Source organism: Dama dama, chromosome 20 (assembly GCF_033118175.1).
Source record: "Dama dama isolate Ldn47 chromosome 20, ASM3311817v1, whole genome shotgun sequence".
Taxonomy (NCBI): Eukaryota; Metazoa; Chordata; class Mammalia; order Artiodactyla; family Cervidae; genus Dama; species Dama dama.
Genome location: NC_083700.1, coordinates 107,343,916 through 107,361,080, shown reverse-complemented (window position 1 = coordinate 107,361,080; position 17,165 = coordinate 107,343,916). Strand labels below are relative to the sequence as shown.

Here is a 17,165-nt window from a genome sequence, read left to right as displayed (position 1 = left end):
TGACTCAGATCTGGATCAGAGGTCCAAAACTGAAAACTCATTTGTTTCATGTTTCACCCAGGACTTTCTGTTTGCCTGGGTTCTTTTTGAAGACCTTCCACCCCTGGAGATGCTGAAGACAGCAGAGCAGCCCCAGTGATCAAAGATGATGGCATCTGAGGGAACTAGAGGCCCTTGATCTGTAGACCCCACAAATCCCTGCAGTCAGGGCTAGTGGTCTCTCTTCCAGCTCCAAGGATCTGGGAGGGAAAGTCCAGTGACGTTTTGCTGGATATTGCAAAGACAATCACCTGCTTCCAACCATTTTCTCTCAGCCTACCTGCATGACCATGAGTCTCAATTCTGTCATCTGTAAAGGAGGGATAACAAAACCTACCTCCTAAGTTGCAGCAATGAGTACCCAAGCTGATCTGTCCAAGGCAATGATCACATATGTTCCCACATGTTGGCTACTTCTGACTTCAGCACCTTGGTGCCTTCTTTTGTTTGTATGTGTTTGGTGGGACTTGGGCTGTTGCTGCCCTGGGCTCCAGAATGCTGCCAGCCTTGAGCCTGCTATCAGAAAACAACAGGCAGAATCCCCAGTCTACGGCAAGGTTCCACTGGGCAGCAGTTTCTCAGCCAGGTCAGGCCTGTGGCCGGTCCTCCTCCCTGGTCCACAGGTCTTATTCCCTCGTGAAGCCTGCCTCCTGGGTTAGCACCTGTCCTGTAAGCTCTCTGGGAGTTGGGGCAGGGGCTGTCTGCTGTCTTCTCCAGGCCTCTCCCACAGAGGAGTCAGGCACAGAGTTGGGTCCCCTGAGGGCTGGTTGGTTGGTTAACAGCCAGGTTCATGTGGCGGCACCTCTCAAACCTCAGCTCTGCCTGGTCCTCCCCCAGCATCCAGAGTACCTTAACCCCTGCTCTCTTCTCTAGCTTTCTGGGCTTAGCAGGAGCCAGGACCACAAGAGGATAGAGAATGGGGAGAGGAGTCAGCACAGACTGTAGGATTCTTCCATATGGAAAGCCTGTCCCCCGACCTTTGCCTCTGATGCAGTTCAGGCATCCTCTCTTCCAAGAAACCTCACCTAAGCTTGCCCACCTCATCAACCCCGGGGCATAGTAGTCGCTACCTTCTCTAAGGTCCCATACTTCAACACAGTAGGATAAAAATGTGTTTGCAGGGTGTGAGCTCCTTGGAAAGCAGGATCCATCTGCTTTATCTCTGTATAAACAAAACCTGGCATAGACTAGATGCTCAATAAGTTCAGGTTAGTAATTGAGCCATCGAGAAGTAGTATCCATCTGCTGGGGCATAGAAATAGGGTGAGAAATGGGAGAAGGCATGAGGGAAATGACTCCCTGCAGCTGGACCAGAACTCTGCAGTAGGCAGGGCTGGTCCAGTGTGATGTGGGTTTCCTGAAGAGCTGGGAGTATCCTGTCCAGGGAGACATATAAGCTGAGATTGGAGAACCACCTTGGAGGATAGTATGGGATGCATTCAAGCATAGAACACATTTCAGATCACACAACCTCTGGTACCTTTCAACTCTAAAGCCTAAGGCTCAGCTCACTGAATGCCTACAACTGAGCAGGCACTGTGTCAAGTGCTAAGTGTACTTTTTTGTATAGTCCTCAAAACCATCCTTTGCAGTAGGTGCCATTATTATCCCCATTTTACAGATGAGGAGATGGAGGCTGAGAAATTTAAAACTCACCCAAAGTCACACAGGTGGTAGAGGATTTGAATATGGATCTGGTCCTGGCCTGACACTCTCAACCACTAGGAGATCAAGCCCTGGCACGTCTGAAGGAGCATCTCTCTGACCAAACTGGCCTGATGAGATCACCAAGTGGACTCCCAGTGTGCCCTGACTCATCACTTAGCCTCAGGAAACCTCCACTGTCACCATCCCTCCCTTGCACATGGGCATCCATGGTCCCAAGAATGTCTATTCACAATTTAACACACATGTTCTCCAGAGGCAGCTTATGAGCCATGCAGACTCATTCAACACAACTCACGTGGCATTTGTCCTCAAATAACTAGTCACCATCACATAACATGCACACATACATACAGACTTGTTCCCACAAGGGTTCACACATGTGCATTTTCATCCAAAGGACATGGATGCTTGTGCACACAGAAGCTACACAGACACAAAACCTCACATACATGTTCACATGTTTATCCCCATACAACAGATACCCATGTTCATCTCACATCGCTTAAGCACCCACATCTGCTCAACGTCATACATCAAATCCTCCCCCAACAAGAACTTTATCCATTGTTCCCAGATCTAATACTGGGCCCAGGTGAGCAATGATGCTGCCTCCCTCTGGGGTTGGCCAGGCAGCCCTGAGATGGGGAGATGGCTCAGCCTGCCTGTGATGGATGGAATTAATCTACTGAGCTGGAGAAACTAAATAATTAAATCCCTAATCACCCCCCAAGCCAGCCCAAGCCAATATAGCTGAGGGAGGGAGGGGGCTCTCAGGCCCAGACCAATATCCTAGAGAGGAGGAGGGGCTTGGGAAGATAGGCCTAGACAGAACCCTCTAGGAGGGTTCTTTGGAAGACAGACAAGCAGCCACGGTTCTCCCTCTCCATGTGAAAACGGAGCAGCTTGGGAAGATGGCCCACCAGCACCCACTCACACAGGATGAGACCAAGGGGTACCGTCCTCCTCCCACCAGCCCCAGAGCCCTTCCTGTCTCTCCAGGGTGTGGGTCTTAGGAGAGTAAGGGGATGGAGTGGGGGGCCGGGGGGGGGGGTGGGAAGCACAGAACATTCAAAGTGCACAGGACCACGGTCATCCATGGCGATCGACTGCCCAAAGGGGCGCTGATGCAGAATCAGTCAGGCCCCGGCCACCCCTGGAAGAGGCCCTTCCCCAGCCTGGCGCAGAGGGCGGGGAAGGACCCTCCGCACAGGTGCGGCCTGCTTCCCTCAGGAAGAGGGGCCAGCACGTGACTAACAGGCTGAGGAAGGAGCAGAGGCCTGGGCAGGGGGGCTCAGGGAACGAGCCTGGGAACAGGCCCCAGTCTGATTGGCTGAAAAGTGGGTCATTTTCCTTTTGAAAAATAGGGAGAAAATGGAGAAGTAGGTCGGGCTCTCATCCCCTCAGCCCCAGGAACCATGCCTTGTGGGGTGGGGCGAGAAGGAGAGGTCTGCACCTGCCCAAGCTCCCCCCCTCCCCCAGGACCCCACTGGGGCCCCCGGTACAGGAGGACAAGGTCGTCATCACTCAGGAAGCCCAAGGACATGCACCCTCTGAGGCCAGGCCGGGAGCACGAGTCTCGCCCTGCCCTGGGGGCCCTGGGCCCGACTGGAGGGGTGGGGGGGCTCAGACACGCGGGACCTGGAGGAGCCCCCTCCCATCCTCCCGTCGGTGTGGTGCTTCCTCGCCTCTCCTCTCCTCCCTTTCCTCAACGTCCACGTGGGCAGAGTCGTTGCCATGACACCGCGCGCAGGTGGGCGGCTCTGGCGGCTGTCTGGGCCCAACCCCCATGCTCAGAGCCCAGGTGGGAGGGGAGCGGCGGCAGCGCCCCCGCCCCTGGTCCAGAGGCGAGCAGAGATTGGCAGAAGGCCCCTCACACACCCCAGAACCCCGAGTCTCTAGCTCTTGGAAAGGAAGCAACCCAGATGCGGGCTTGGGGGTCTGGGGAGGAGCTCTCAAAGAGGACTTGAGGCCTTCATCCCCGCCCACCCCCGGCCCCTAGGGGTCAGGGGGCGGCGCCGGAGGGGGCTGACCCACGGCTCCCACCTCTTCCCCCGTTGCTCACCCGCCGGCCTCCAAGCTTCCCCGGGTACTAAGTTTCCGTCGCTTCACCCTAGACGCTGAATGGTCCTGCCCGAGGGCTAACCTCAGTGCCTCATTCTGCAACGCAAGCTCAAGTCTTCGTGCTCTCTCTTTAGGGACGAAATCAGACCAAGCTGAGACGCTCAGAGAGATTCCTCCCCTACCACCAAACCCCTAGTCTGTCCTCTGGAAACTGGGTCTCCATCCTCCTTCATATCCATGAACTCACACACCCTGGGGCAGGGGGGAATCGCTCACTCCGAAGTCCATACTTGTGGTCACGTCAGCCACCCTACTAGGAAAAAGGACCAGAGAGGAGCAGAGAGAGGAGGAGGGGCGGAGAAAGATGGGGCTACCCAGTGGATGCCCTCTGGGGATGCTGTCCTGCCTCTCACCTCGTCTTGCTTCAGGAAGTCTGGGCCGGGCCTGCGGTCGCTGCCTCTGAGCACCCCTCTCAGGGTCCACGTGCCTCCCCCACGTGTCTCTAAGTCTCTGTGACTCTGACTTCTGAAGACCCCTTCCACTGCTCAGGACCCAGGACCCTACCCTTGTGTGCTGAGGCAGAAGCCCTGCATCACTGACCAAATGGAACCTGCCTGGCAGTCCTTTGAGCCTGCTTGACAGAGGAAGGCGGATGTGTGGGGAGCATCCAGGGTTAGCTGGAGGGTGTCCAGCTTGTCACTCGGTGCTCATGGCATCCATACCATATTAACATATAAAGACATTTTTACTTTCTTCCTTAGCTTTCTTTGACTCAGACAGTAGATGTGACTGGCTAAACTATAATACGTGCGCACACGTGGGCCTATGTGTGTGTGCATGCGTGTGTTTGTACACTGTATCTCCCTTTCTCCACCTCCACTCCTGATGTTCTCCATCAGGCCACCCTCATCCTAAATTTCCACCAAAGCTCTTCCAGCGGGTTCCTAACTGGCCTCTCCACCTTGTAGCTTGGCCCAGCCCGATCCACTCTCCTCACTGCCTGCCACTGTGATCTACCTAAGATCTGTGTGTAGTGAATGCCTCTGAGCCAGGCACGCCTCGGAACACAGTGGGTGCCGGAGCAAAACCAGATCTCCTCATGCTCCATTCTCATGAAGTTTATATCCTAGTGGAAAAGGAGATGCGGAACAAATTTATGAAATAATGGAGGTGGTAAGTGCTGAAAATTTTTTTTTTGAGGTGAGAGGACAGCATGACAAGGGGGCTATTTAAGATAGACTGTGGGGGAGGCCTCTCCAAAAAAGTGACTTTTGAGTGAAGACTTGAATCAAGTGAAGGAGTAAGTCACGCGGGTACCTGGGGGGAGAGCACTTCAGGCTGAAGGGAAAGCAGTGGCCAGGAGATGAGGCTGTGCTCAGCTCAGCATCTTTGTGGAACCGAAAGGAAGCACTTTCAGGGAAGGAACTTGAAATCAGGGAAGTCACCGGAGGCTACTTTACACACAGCACTTCTGTCACTCAGGGCCCACTAAGCACTCAGGATTTCACTCTGAGTGAGATGGAAAGCCATGGGAAAGGCATGATTCTGGCTCAGATGGTGAAGTATCTGCCTGCAATGCAGGAGACCCAGGTTCAATCCCTGGGTCAGGAAGATCCCCTGGAGACGGGAATAGCTATCCACTCTAGTATTCTTGCCTGGAGAATTCCATGGACAGAGGAGCCTGGCAGGCACAGTCTACGGGGTCGTAAAGAATCCAACATGACTGAGTGACTAACACTATCTTAGGCTGGCTGCTTTCGTGGGCAAGCTCTCTGGAGGAGAGGCTGGCAAGGGAAGAGGTAAGGAGACCAGTTGGGACCTTTCCTGTCACTGAAACACCTTTTCCTAAAGTTGCCCACCTGGTGAATACCTGTTCAAGCCTTGGCTCAATGGCCTCCTCTTCTGTGGATCCTTTACTAAGGCCCTCCCTTTCCCACTCTGGAATTGACCAAGCCCTCCACAGACCCCCACTAGTCCCCATGAATACATCTGTCCTCCTGCTTTCCTGAACACTCTCCTGGATCCAGGTCTAGATTGTAAGTTACCCGAGGTTGAGGACCATCCCCAGTGTCCAGCACAGTACACGGCACAACACAGGCATGAGGTAAACGTTGGCTGAGTGAATGGATGAATCAGGGGAGGCACACGTGATGGAAGAGGGACTCTTCGTAAGCTGTTGTTAACCTGGGTGAGTGAGGTCACGGGTTGCCATCAGGCCAATATTAGGACACGCATGCCTGTTAATTTGCCTCAATCACGTCTCACTGTTTGCAACCCAATGAACTGCAGCCTGCCAGGCTCCTCTGTCCATGGGATTCTCCAGGCAAGAATACTGAAGTGGGCTGTCATGCCCTCATCCAGGGGATCTTCCTGACCCAGGGATCGAACCTGCGTCTCTTATGCCACCTGAATTCCTTACTACTAGCACCACCTGGGAAGCCCAATATTAGCAAATGCCTACACATTTAGTAAATGCATACATATTTTGCATACTCTGTCTATATACATATGCGTGTTAGCATGTATGTTTACGTCGACAAACCTCTCTTTTGGTAGGTATGTTCCTGTAGATTTTTTCATGTGTACACATTAGAAAGTACATTTATGTTGAAATATGCAAAGACAAAAAGGCAAAGACAAGTAATGTACACATACACATATATACAAATACATGTATATGTAAGCACAGGCTGATGTACACACTTGGACCTCCCTAAAATCCCTGCCCCTTTCATCCACTGAGCCCAGGTTGTCCGGTTTGCTTCTTGAAACCTCAGTAGTAATGTTAACATTCAAGCTCTCAAACTCTTTCCCCATATACACTCCTGGGCACCATAGCATTTGATCAGCTTTGAGCTCAGCTCCCTTACTCTGCTGTCCCCAAGGCCTGCACAGGCCTCTCCTCTGCAAACTCCCTTCATATGGATGGTGGTGGGGAAGAGTTGAGGCCCCATAAAAGATAATTTGAGAGACCTCAAGGAGCCTGGTTTTTGGAGAAGAGCTACAGGCATCAGAGTGGGTCAAGTTCAAGCCTGTGTGAAAAAAACTTTTGAACAGCCCCACTGTTTGGTCAGAATCTCTCTTTCATCCTTTCTGTCACATCCATTCACATGGATGACAACTTATATACATATAGTCATATGCTGTTAATTCATGTGCCGCTTCACATGCATACTTACATTCACATATACATATGGTTGAGTGAGCACCCCACCCCCCCCAACAGGTTTAATTAGGTAATTGCCTGTATAGTCACATGTATACCTAAATGCATACATAGAGCCCTACATATCTATATACATGTGTCTATACAAACTCACAAATGTGTTTGTACACATTCATGCAGCACTCTCACACTTATGTATGGACATATACACAGTCACATACACACTCACAGACAGAAATACACATGCACAGGCACTGGAAGAGCAGAGACACCCAGCCTCTCCTCTGGCTTTTCTATCCTATGCACAAAACCGGAAGTCCATCTTCTCTCCAAGTGACACCACAAGCTTGCATTTGCTCTCTTCTCTTGCCAGTCTCCCAGTTCTTTCTGGAAAGTTGTTCCTATTATCAATAAGATATGCCCCACTCCTGGACATACTCCATTTCTACCCACTCACAGAAAAAAAGAAGTCATTCCAAAAAAGGGCTTTGTTATCCCCTTGTCTCATGCCTGGAATAATCAGTATTTCCACAGACAACCTGGGAGGCAGGGAACATGAAGCAGGTGCACCTCAGAGGAGAAGCACCTTTTTCCACCCAAAAGGCAGCCCCAACCTCCCATATATCTAAAACTTTTTAATTCTAAAAGGGGAAATGAAGGGAAAGTATTAAGGCCAGGGTTCTTCCTCCCAGTCCCCCTGGGTATGTTGCACAGCTCCCAGATTCCAAAACAGCTATTGGGGCAGAGAAAAGAACAGTACAAACATTGTCTCTGGGCACTAAAACTTCTCGGGATGCCTCTCTTCTTCCCTAGAGGACAGCTTCATGACATCTAGTGAAACCCTCCCACCCCTGGAGGCTTAAAAATGTAAAGAGTGGGGGTAACCTGGGCTCACAAGACTAAAAGAAGCAACTATTTAGAGAGCAGGAGCTGGCTAGGGAGCAGGAAAGCAAATGGAAGACCCCTCCCAGCAGGAAAGCAGCTGCTGAAACACTAGATCGTGAATGTAGCAAGACTCTCCAAGGGGCCCGGGAGAAGGGGGTGGACATCCAACATTCCATGTGGGGGTGGAGGGGTGACTGCTTCAGGCAGTAGCAGCAGCTCCAAAGTAAAGTCTTATCAAAGCTGTTATGTAACCAAGAGAGCTGAGTAGAGCACAAACACCTCCCCTCCCCAAACAGGCACCCACACCCACACCCACCACCTCCCAGCACCCACAGCACAGGAAAACTCAGCTCCTCCCAAGCAACCAGAGAAGAATCATCTTGACGAGTTACATGAAAAACATGATGGGTGAGGGGCTCCTTATTAACCAGAAGTCACATCTGGAAAGGTCAGACCTGGTTCTGTTTGGGGTCCCTAACTACCTCCCCCTTTCCTTGAACTCCCTGCCACACCCATTTTTTGCCCAGCATCCGGAAACTTTCTCCTTCCTCTCCCCTCAAGAAGGATGCCATTTGAATATTTGATTGTTCTCCTGGGGATGGGAGGTGAAGCTGCCATCATCCACTCCTGCCTGTTGTTCCCCCACAGTCTCATCTGCATGTCCTGACATTTGGCTTTCATCCCCCTGGGATGACAAGAGAAGGGACCCAGAGAAATAAATCCTTGCTCTATTCCCTTCAGATTTACAAAGATGGAGCCTAAGAACCCAGAAAACTGAGATGATCCTGACCCTAGGTTAGTGGGGAAAAGATTTACAAAGGAGCTGAGGATTGAAATCCAGAACCCCAATCCCCCAATTTGAGTAGCTTTTTTCTCCCCCAGATTTTCCTCGTTGCCCACTGCCCCATCGCTAGTAGCCTCCTCCTTCTCTGCTCCATGGCACTGAACAACCCCACCCACTCCTTGAATCCTCTGCTTGGAAACCTTCCTCCCCAACAAAAGTCTCTCTCAAATGCTGCTCTGAGCTGTGGCTGGGCTGGGCAAAACAGGAGACAGGCTTGCAGAGTATTTCACTGCCTCTTTCCTTAATTCAAAAGTATGATGGGCAGGGGGATGTTACATGGTCAAATTATCCAGTACTCCTGAGCTCTACCCGACCCAGGCCTAAACTGGCAAAACCTGAACTCTCTTAGTTCAGATCTGCCTTGAGTCTGAACTTCTGGGACCCAGTAGCAGAAAGGCTGGTGCCAGTACCCCTAAGCTTATTGCGCTAAAAACTATCCAGGAGAAGAGAGCTCACAGCAGAAACATCATCACCTACCCATACCCCCACACTAACCATATGGTGGTTTTAGAAAGGGGAGGAGGAACTGAAACAGGAAAACAGGGGTCCCTTTCCCACATACTATTAAGAACGGTGAGGCCTAAGGCCAGGGGAAGGACCCCAAAATCTATCTGTCCACCCAAGGACTCTGTCCTTGGAAAGTGGGTCATTTGGAAGAATTTTTCTAGTGAGCCCTCAGCTCTGCCCATCACCGGTCCCCCAATGCAGCCCCAATCAATACTCAGGACAGTTCCAAAGCAGCAAATCCTACCGAGTCAAATTCAGCACCTGGGACAGCTCCGAGCCACTCTGCGGGCCCCATTGCCAGAAAGGCAGGATGCCAGAAGCAAAAGGCTTACCCCACTCTACACCCTCTTGAGTACAGAAGCCCCTCTCCTCTGCCCCTCCCACACTCGCTCCCATCCACCGGAGGCACCTGGTACTCCTCCTTTCTATGTCCAAAGAAAGAAAAGAAACCCAGACACGAGACTTCCCTGAGTGAGCCTAGAGAGAGGACCCCACCCACCTCTTTTCAGCCCTGAGCCTCTCAACGCCACTCACAGCTGGTTCTAAAGCCACTTTCCTTCTCAACCACCACCCCAAAAAATAAAAGAAATACTCACGTGGGGGCTCCGAGCCCTGCAGGCAGATGTGGTGGGGGGAGGCAGAGACAGGTAGCTCCCCACACCCTGTTCTGAGCCCCCTTTCTGAAGGAGCCAGCTCCCATCTGGACTGGGGCGAGGAAAGACATGTGGAAGCACTGAGTGAGGGGAGGGGAGAAGCAAGAGGGGAGGAGGCAAGAGCGGGGGACTGCAGGGTGGGGATGTCCGGATAGGGGCGAGGAAATCCTTTCTAATTTCATTCTCTCCCCATGTCTACATCAGCCCTGCAGGCTCAGCTCTTTAATATTTACACACAGGAAGAGGAGAGGATGAGAAAGGACAGACAGTGAGGGGGACAGGGGATACCTGAGCTCAATGGGGATAGAGGCAGGAGCCTTGGAGAGCTGGGTGCTCACACCATCCCCAGGTCATTTCCATTCTGAGCTCTTGACTGGAAGGAAGAAGGAACTCTGGGACCATTCTGTCCCTTTGTTAACAAGACACTTTGAAACAGCATCAGAAAAAGATCAGATCCCCACCCACATACCTGGACACCCCCACAAACCCAGATTTCTTGGGTGCCTTATGTTCAGATGATAGAGGCAGTATTCATGCGCAAGCATGTTCTGATGCTTGGAGGCATGTCTGCATGTAAGCTGCTGTGTAAAAGCACATGAACATGTCAGCCAGCATGTACAGGTTTCTACAAGTATGTTCTCAGTATATGCACATGTAACAGCCCATGCAATCATACGCAAACTTATATAATCATATGTGTAAACCAGTCCCCAAGCAACTTCCCCACAGCTCCCCAGCTATAGCCTCAAGGACAAGGCCACCCACCTCCCCAGACTCCCTTATTCACAGGCCCCTCCCTCAAAGCCTCACTTTTTCTTTCCGTGACATGGGGAGAAGGGATGGTTGGAAGGCATGCTGCATTTGGGCCCAGGGACTTGACAAGTTATTAGCAACGATGAGCTGGCAGCTCGTTACCATAACGATGTTGCCACCACCTCACCCCAGCTCAAACCCAGACTCCCCAGACAGCAGGAGGCCCGCTGAGCCAGCAGCCTTCAGACTGGGGGGTTGGGGGGGAAGAGGGAATCAAAACACAGTGCTTGTAGGGTATGCAGCTGTTCTTCCAACCCCCACTGAGAGACAAAGCTTTGAATCTACCAAGTGGGAATGACATCAGACTCTGGAAAGGTTTCCTGACCATGGGGCTGGTAAGATACTGGAAGGGGTCTGTAGAAGCCCCTCTAGACAAAAGCTTTTGTTGTCATTTGCTCCTCTGTCCCCTCACTCAAAAGAATCTCTTCTACTGATTTTAGTAGATTACTAGAAAAACCGAACACGTAGGAGGCTCTTCTATGAATTTTGATTTTCCCATCTGTAAAATGGGAACACTTATCTTTATCATTTACCCGAGACTCTGGGAAAGTTTAATCAGAAAGAGTTTAAGAGTAACCACAAACCCCTCCAAAATTATACAAGCCCCAGAAGCTTCTCTACCTAACTGGAACCTATAAACTTATAAAATAAGGAACTGTCAGGTCAACAAAATGCATCAGAAACTGGATGGTATGAAGCAAAATGGAGCTCAGCCAGCCCAGGTTCCAACATCAACTGGAGAGAGATGATGTGAGCTGCCAGGTAGCAGCCAGCTGCTGCCACAGAAGAAAGTCTGGGAGTCTGGCCTGCAGCAGTTTCAGTCCCTCACTGGCGAGAATTAAGAGATGCCATGGCCTACCTCAGTGGTGGGTATGGCTAGGAATCCCCGTTCCCAGGAACATCTGTTAACTCCTCTTTGGAAAGGGGTCCCAGGTCGAAGGGTCTATAGCCTTAGGGTTATCGAGTCTTTGCTTCTTTTCCCCAAATCCCTTCTGCTCTAAGGAGCAAAAGGTGGGAGTGGGGGTTTCCAGGAATGGAAAGCAACATGGAAGGTTGAAAAGTTCCTGAGCTAAGATAGCTAGGAACCCACAAGTTTGTTGTGTGACCTTGGGCAAGTCCTCTCCCTTCTCTGGGCTTCAATCCCCTCACTTTGTAATTAAGAGATTGGACCAAGTCAATTCTAAGTTTCCTCCCCTGGCCGTCATTCTGTAACTACATACAAGCTCACTCCTTGGACATGAGCCCCCTGGCATAAAATGCAGTGGGCACTGCCTGCCAGATCAGTGGGGCAGTGGGGGGTGGGGGATGCGGGGGTTGTATCTGAGGCTGTTCATCCTATGTTCGTGTTCCTTTTAGAAACACCTGCCACCCTAGCCCTCCCAGCTCCCTTTTTAGACCCTGATTCACTGCCAACTCACGAAGCCTCTCCCACCCCTCCCTCCTCTCTTCTCCCCCTCTCTCCCATCTAGGCCTTGGCAGCTGGGTGCAGAAGTGGCCCCAGCACTCAGGGAATGCTGGGCGGAGGTGGAGGGCAGTGCCACCGGGGTCAGAGCGAGCACAGCAGGGAGCACCACTCTCTAACCTCGGCCCAGCCCAGCTCTTCCGGTCAGCAAAAGACCCAGGCTGAAGTCTTTCTGAACCACTAACTAGCAGTGTGTGATTGTGGGGAATGCAATTCAACTCTCAAGCCTCAACATCCTCATCTGTAAGTGGGCATTATATTAGGTTGAACCACATGAAATTGCTGGTTTTGTAGGTAAAAAGCAAAGACAGTTGAATATTGGTAATTTCATATGACTTAGCCTGCCCTGCCTGTTTCCTGGGGCTGTTAGGAAGAAGAGAAAGAGTTGAGAGGGGAGCATTTTTCAAAAGCCCTGAACTGATACAAGGAAATTGTCTCTTAAATTATTATTACTTCAAAGAGCTTTTGCACAGACCCACCTGGAGTCAGTGGGCTGAACCAATGACCCAGAACTTAGAAATCGAGGACTTGGAAGTCTAGAGACAGCCACCTGCTCTGATGACTAAGAACAGGACAGAAGCCTCCACCTGGCCTCCTGAGCCCCTGGCGCTAAAAGGCCCTTGGTGAAACATCACTGGGATGACACAGGTTCCAGACCTCAAGAAGGAGAAGCACACACAGGCACACACACTCCAGCTGCACCCCCCACCCCACAACCCCCAGGAGCCGCAGTGTCCAGCTAGGACACAACCAGTAGCATCACAGAGGGTACCCCCTGGGGTAGGTGAAGGTGGGAACCAAGGTGGAAAGTGCCATGCAGCTCTTGCCTGAGTGGGGTGAGCAGCCCCTGGGGAAGGGCTTTGATCTGACCTCAGAAAGTCCCATCTCTCTGTCCCATCCCCAGCACCCCACCAGGCATCCCCTGGGGGAGGAGGGGACAAAGCCTAGGTGTGCGTGATTCCGAATGAACCCAGCTCAGATACATTCTCACATAGCACGCACCCCCCAACCACACACACACACATCCACGCAGGCCACAGATACCTGAACCCACTCTCGGAAACAGTCACACCAGCACACACACATCCGCTCACATATACACTCAGAGGACACCCCCCCCCCCCCCAGGCACACACGGTGACAACACACACACATTCATTCACACACATGTTCACAGATACATACACGGGAACACCCTCCACACTCACACTGCATACACCCACGGACACGCACACACTCACCCACAATGACACACGCACACTCTCGCTGCATACACTCACTGGCACACACAGCCACCCACAGACCCACACGGTGACACACACGTTCATCACAGACACACAGTGACATGCACTCACACTCACACACCTGCAGAGGAAAACTTCTCTCCGGATCTCCCTGAAACCTCCACTTCCCCCCACCACCCTGCTGGCTGCTCCCGCTCAGACCCAAGCCTCAGCCGGGCCGGGGCTGGGCCGGGGCTGGTGGCCCCGCGGCTCGACCCCGAGAGCCGGTCCCCGCTCCGCGTGGTCTCCCACCCGTCCCTCCGGTCAGGCCCGCGGGCAGCCAGGCCCGGGCGGGGGCGGCTGCGGAGGCCCAGCCTTCCCCCATCCCCGGACCGGGAACCGAGGCCGCCGGAGCCCGGGGCGTGGGCGGCGCCGGGGCCGCAGCCAGGCCGAGGCTGGGGGGCGCTGCAGAGGGCGCGGCGCGCGCGGCCCGGTCCCCACCCCTCCCCGCGGCTTACCTGGCCCGGCTCGGGCTCCGGCCGGGTTACATGGTGCCGGCGGCCCGGGCCGTGGGCGCTGCGGCGGCGGGCGGGCGGGCAGGGAAGGGACCCGGCACTGCGGAGCCCCCGGCGAAGGGGCCGCGCCGGCTGCGGAGCCCCGAGCGAGCGCCGAGCGGCAGCGGGCGCGGGAGCGGGAGGCGGCCAAGCCACGGAGGCTGGATTTCCCGGGGACCAGGAAGGGGAGGCGGGGGGATCCCGCCCGCGCGCTCCGCCCCCGCCCCCGCCCCCGCCCCCGCGCAGGGCTGCCGAGCCCGGAGCCGGCGAGAGGGAGGGGGCCGAGCTCCCCGCCCCCGCACGGGACCCAGGAGGGCCGAGGTCGCAGCCAGCGGACGGCCGCCCGGGTCTCCGAGGAGCGCCCGCCTCGGGGAGGCTGAGCGACGGCTCTGCGAGGCCCAGGGGGGGTGCGAATAAGCTCCCCCTCCCCGGGGACCACCGGGTCCGCGTCCGCTGGGGACCCAGGAGCGGGCACACACAGTGTCACGGTCACGCACGGCCGCCCAGGCACAGGGTCCGGAGCCCAGAGACGGGCGCTTGGGGAGAGAGTCACACAGCCTCCCAGACAGGGTCTGCGCCCCACCGAGGCACAGTCACACCCTGAATGTCACACAGCCCCCTGGGCGCATCCCTTTAGGAGACGCTTTTCGGGTTTCGCGATGAGCTACCCGACTGCAGCTGCTGGCCGCAGGTCTAAGGGCCCCTCTTCGGCCCTGCGTCCCCGGCTGGGGCGCCGTGCCGCGGCTCAGAGCCACGGAGTGGATGGAGTCTGTCACCCACAGCCCAGGCAACCCCACTGTGTGGACGGAAAACCCCGCTCGACCTGCGGACTTTGCCGGGGCCCCACCTGTGCCCACTGTGTCCGCCCACCTCTAGGCCCGGAGCCAGGGGTCGTGCCAAGGCGGGGGCGGGCTGGGGGAGGGAAAAGGGACGGTCCGGAGCACAGCCGGAGGCTGCAGAGCCGGGACTCGGGCTGCGGGAGCCAGGAGAGGCGGAGGAGAAAAGGACTGCAGCAGTCCCTGGCTGGAATCCGTCTTGGCGCCCAGAGCGATGCTGTAATGGGGGGGAGGGGGCCGCACGGGGGAAACCGCTTGGGGAGGGCCTGGCTCTGGGTTCTGATTTCCTGAGGTGGGTGTGAAGGGAGCTCGGCCTCAGGCGCTGAAAGTTGGGGTGGAGAGTAGCGTGCATCCTTAAAGGCGTCTTCCCCTCTTCCCTCGTCCACCTTTTCTGGTCTGGAAAGCTTTGGGGCGATGAGGTGTGGGTTTGGGAGGCTTAGGGAGACTGAACATCCTCCTCTCTAGGAATAGACAGACCTTGGAATAGTTCTGATTCAGTATCCACCAGACAGCCTTCTCTCTGTACCTTTTTGGGGCCACTGGCTCTCCTTATATAAAGGGGGAAGCTGAAGATAGAGGAAGTAGAAGTCACAGGCCCAAGTGAATTAAAACTGGGAGTCACGCCCTTTCCCCATTTCCCAAGAAGATGTTTAAAGAGGCCACATGACATAAATTCTGGTGGGAGATAGGCGGACTGGTCACCTGTCCTGCTGCCTACAAGACCTATTCAATCAAGAAGTTTCACCCTGGGCTAAGGTTGCAGAGAATTCCCAGCCCAGGGATCAGCCAAGACCAGATAACAGGGAAGATCAGATAGAAAGCAGATCCTAGGAACCCACTTTAGAACTGCAAGAAGCATCTCACTTGCCATGAAGTATAAGAACAGCCGTCACGCAGGATGTTAAAAGGCACCGCCACGTTTTCTCCGTTTTTTTTAATTATTATTATTTTATTTATTTATTTTTAACTGTACTGGGTCTTCACTGCTGCCTGCAGGCTTTCTCTGGTTGCGGTGAACATGGCGCGCAGGTGTCTCAATGCAGTGGCTTTTCTTATTTCGGAGCACAGGCTCTAGGGCATGCAGGCCCAATAGTTGTGGCACATGGTCTTAGCTGTCCCACAGCATATGGAATCTTTCCAGAACAGGGATCGAACCCATGTCTCCTGCATTGTCAGGCGGATTCTTAATCACTGGACCACCAGGGAAGTCCTCCTCAGTTCTAAAATGTACATTCTGTTAACTATTCTGAAATTGGAAAAGCATCTTACGATGGATAGGGACATTTTATGTGGTTCTCTACTTTTTTACAGTTGTATGAAAGAGTTGACATATTTTAGAATTAAGAAATGGTGTAGTTTTCATCTGTTCCTTCCACGAATATTTACTGATTGTACCTGGCACCTTGCTAGCCTGCTGGGGCATAAAGATTAGTCAGACAGACTTTAGATAGCGTTCTCTCACAGCCATCCAGTATCGTATGAGGGAGATAGAGAGGGAAATCAGTCATGACTCTCAGGGCCAGCTGCATGGGAGTGTGAGTGGGGCAGTCACAGAGCCCCACGCTTACAAGGTTTATGCTCTGCTGTCACAGTTTTGAAATTCTCAATAATTTTTTTAACAAGGGACCTTGCACTCCACAAATTATGACTGCTGTGTTAAGAATGCCATGCCTTAATAGAGACGAGCACTAAATACTTTTAGAATCTAGAGCTCTGTCTGGGTGAAGAAGGGCAGTCAAAGAAGTCAAGAAGCATAACGGAAGCATTTGAATCGAGCCTCCAAGACCAGAAGAGAGAATTAGAGAGCCACACAGGTGCAGAGACAGAGAAACTCATCAAAATGTCAGTCAAGCAGTATGGCAGACTAGGTGCCTGGTTTATCCTCCCACTGAAAACATGATAAATGATTTTTTTTAATGATAGATGAAATATATTTTTAAATCTTCTTAACTGCATCAGTAAGCTGGTTAAAAAAAAAAAAAGAATCCCTCCTGCCAAAATCTAAGTGAAGACAGAACCAGAGGAGTAAGCACAGCACTGAAGCCAACTTTAGCCTTGGGGACTATAATACCTTGGTTGCAAAAGTGGTGCTAATTCACCCCTCCATGAATCCATGATTTTGCCATATGACTTTGCAACTCCCTGCATCAAGAAAGGGCTCTGTTTTCCCACTCCTTAAATCTGGATGGAGTTGTGACTTGCTTTAACCAACAGAATATGGAAAAAGTCATGGTGTGTCTATTCTGAGCCCAAACTGTAAAAGGCTTGCCTGCTTCTGCTCTTTGTCTTGGTCTTCTGCCTCCTTTGTGAGAACAAGCCTGGGAACCTGCTGTTGGATAACAGACAAGATGCAAGCGAGACTTGCTATCCAAGACAAGGCCATCACAGACCAGGCTGTAGCCAGCTGACCACCAAACATGTGAGAGAATCCAACCAAGAGCAACAGAGACACAT

The 17,165-nt window shown here is 53.0% G+C and overlaps 1 protein-coding gene across 1 annotated transcript in view; it reads right to left on the bottom strand.

Moving 5' to 3' along the window:
- DLGAP3 (DLG associated protein 3) overlaps positions 1-13,910 on the bottom strand; it is a 63,786-nt gene extending 49,876 nt beyond the window's left edge. Inside the window, exon 1 of the mRNA XM_061122453.1 lies at positions 13,840-13,910. The gene's annotated coding sequence lies outside the window, so the exon portion shown is untranslated. The remainder of the gene's footprint in view (positions 1-13,839) is intronic.
- Between the last annotated feature and the right edge of the window lie 3,255 nt (positions 13,911-17,165).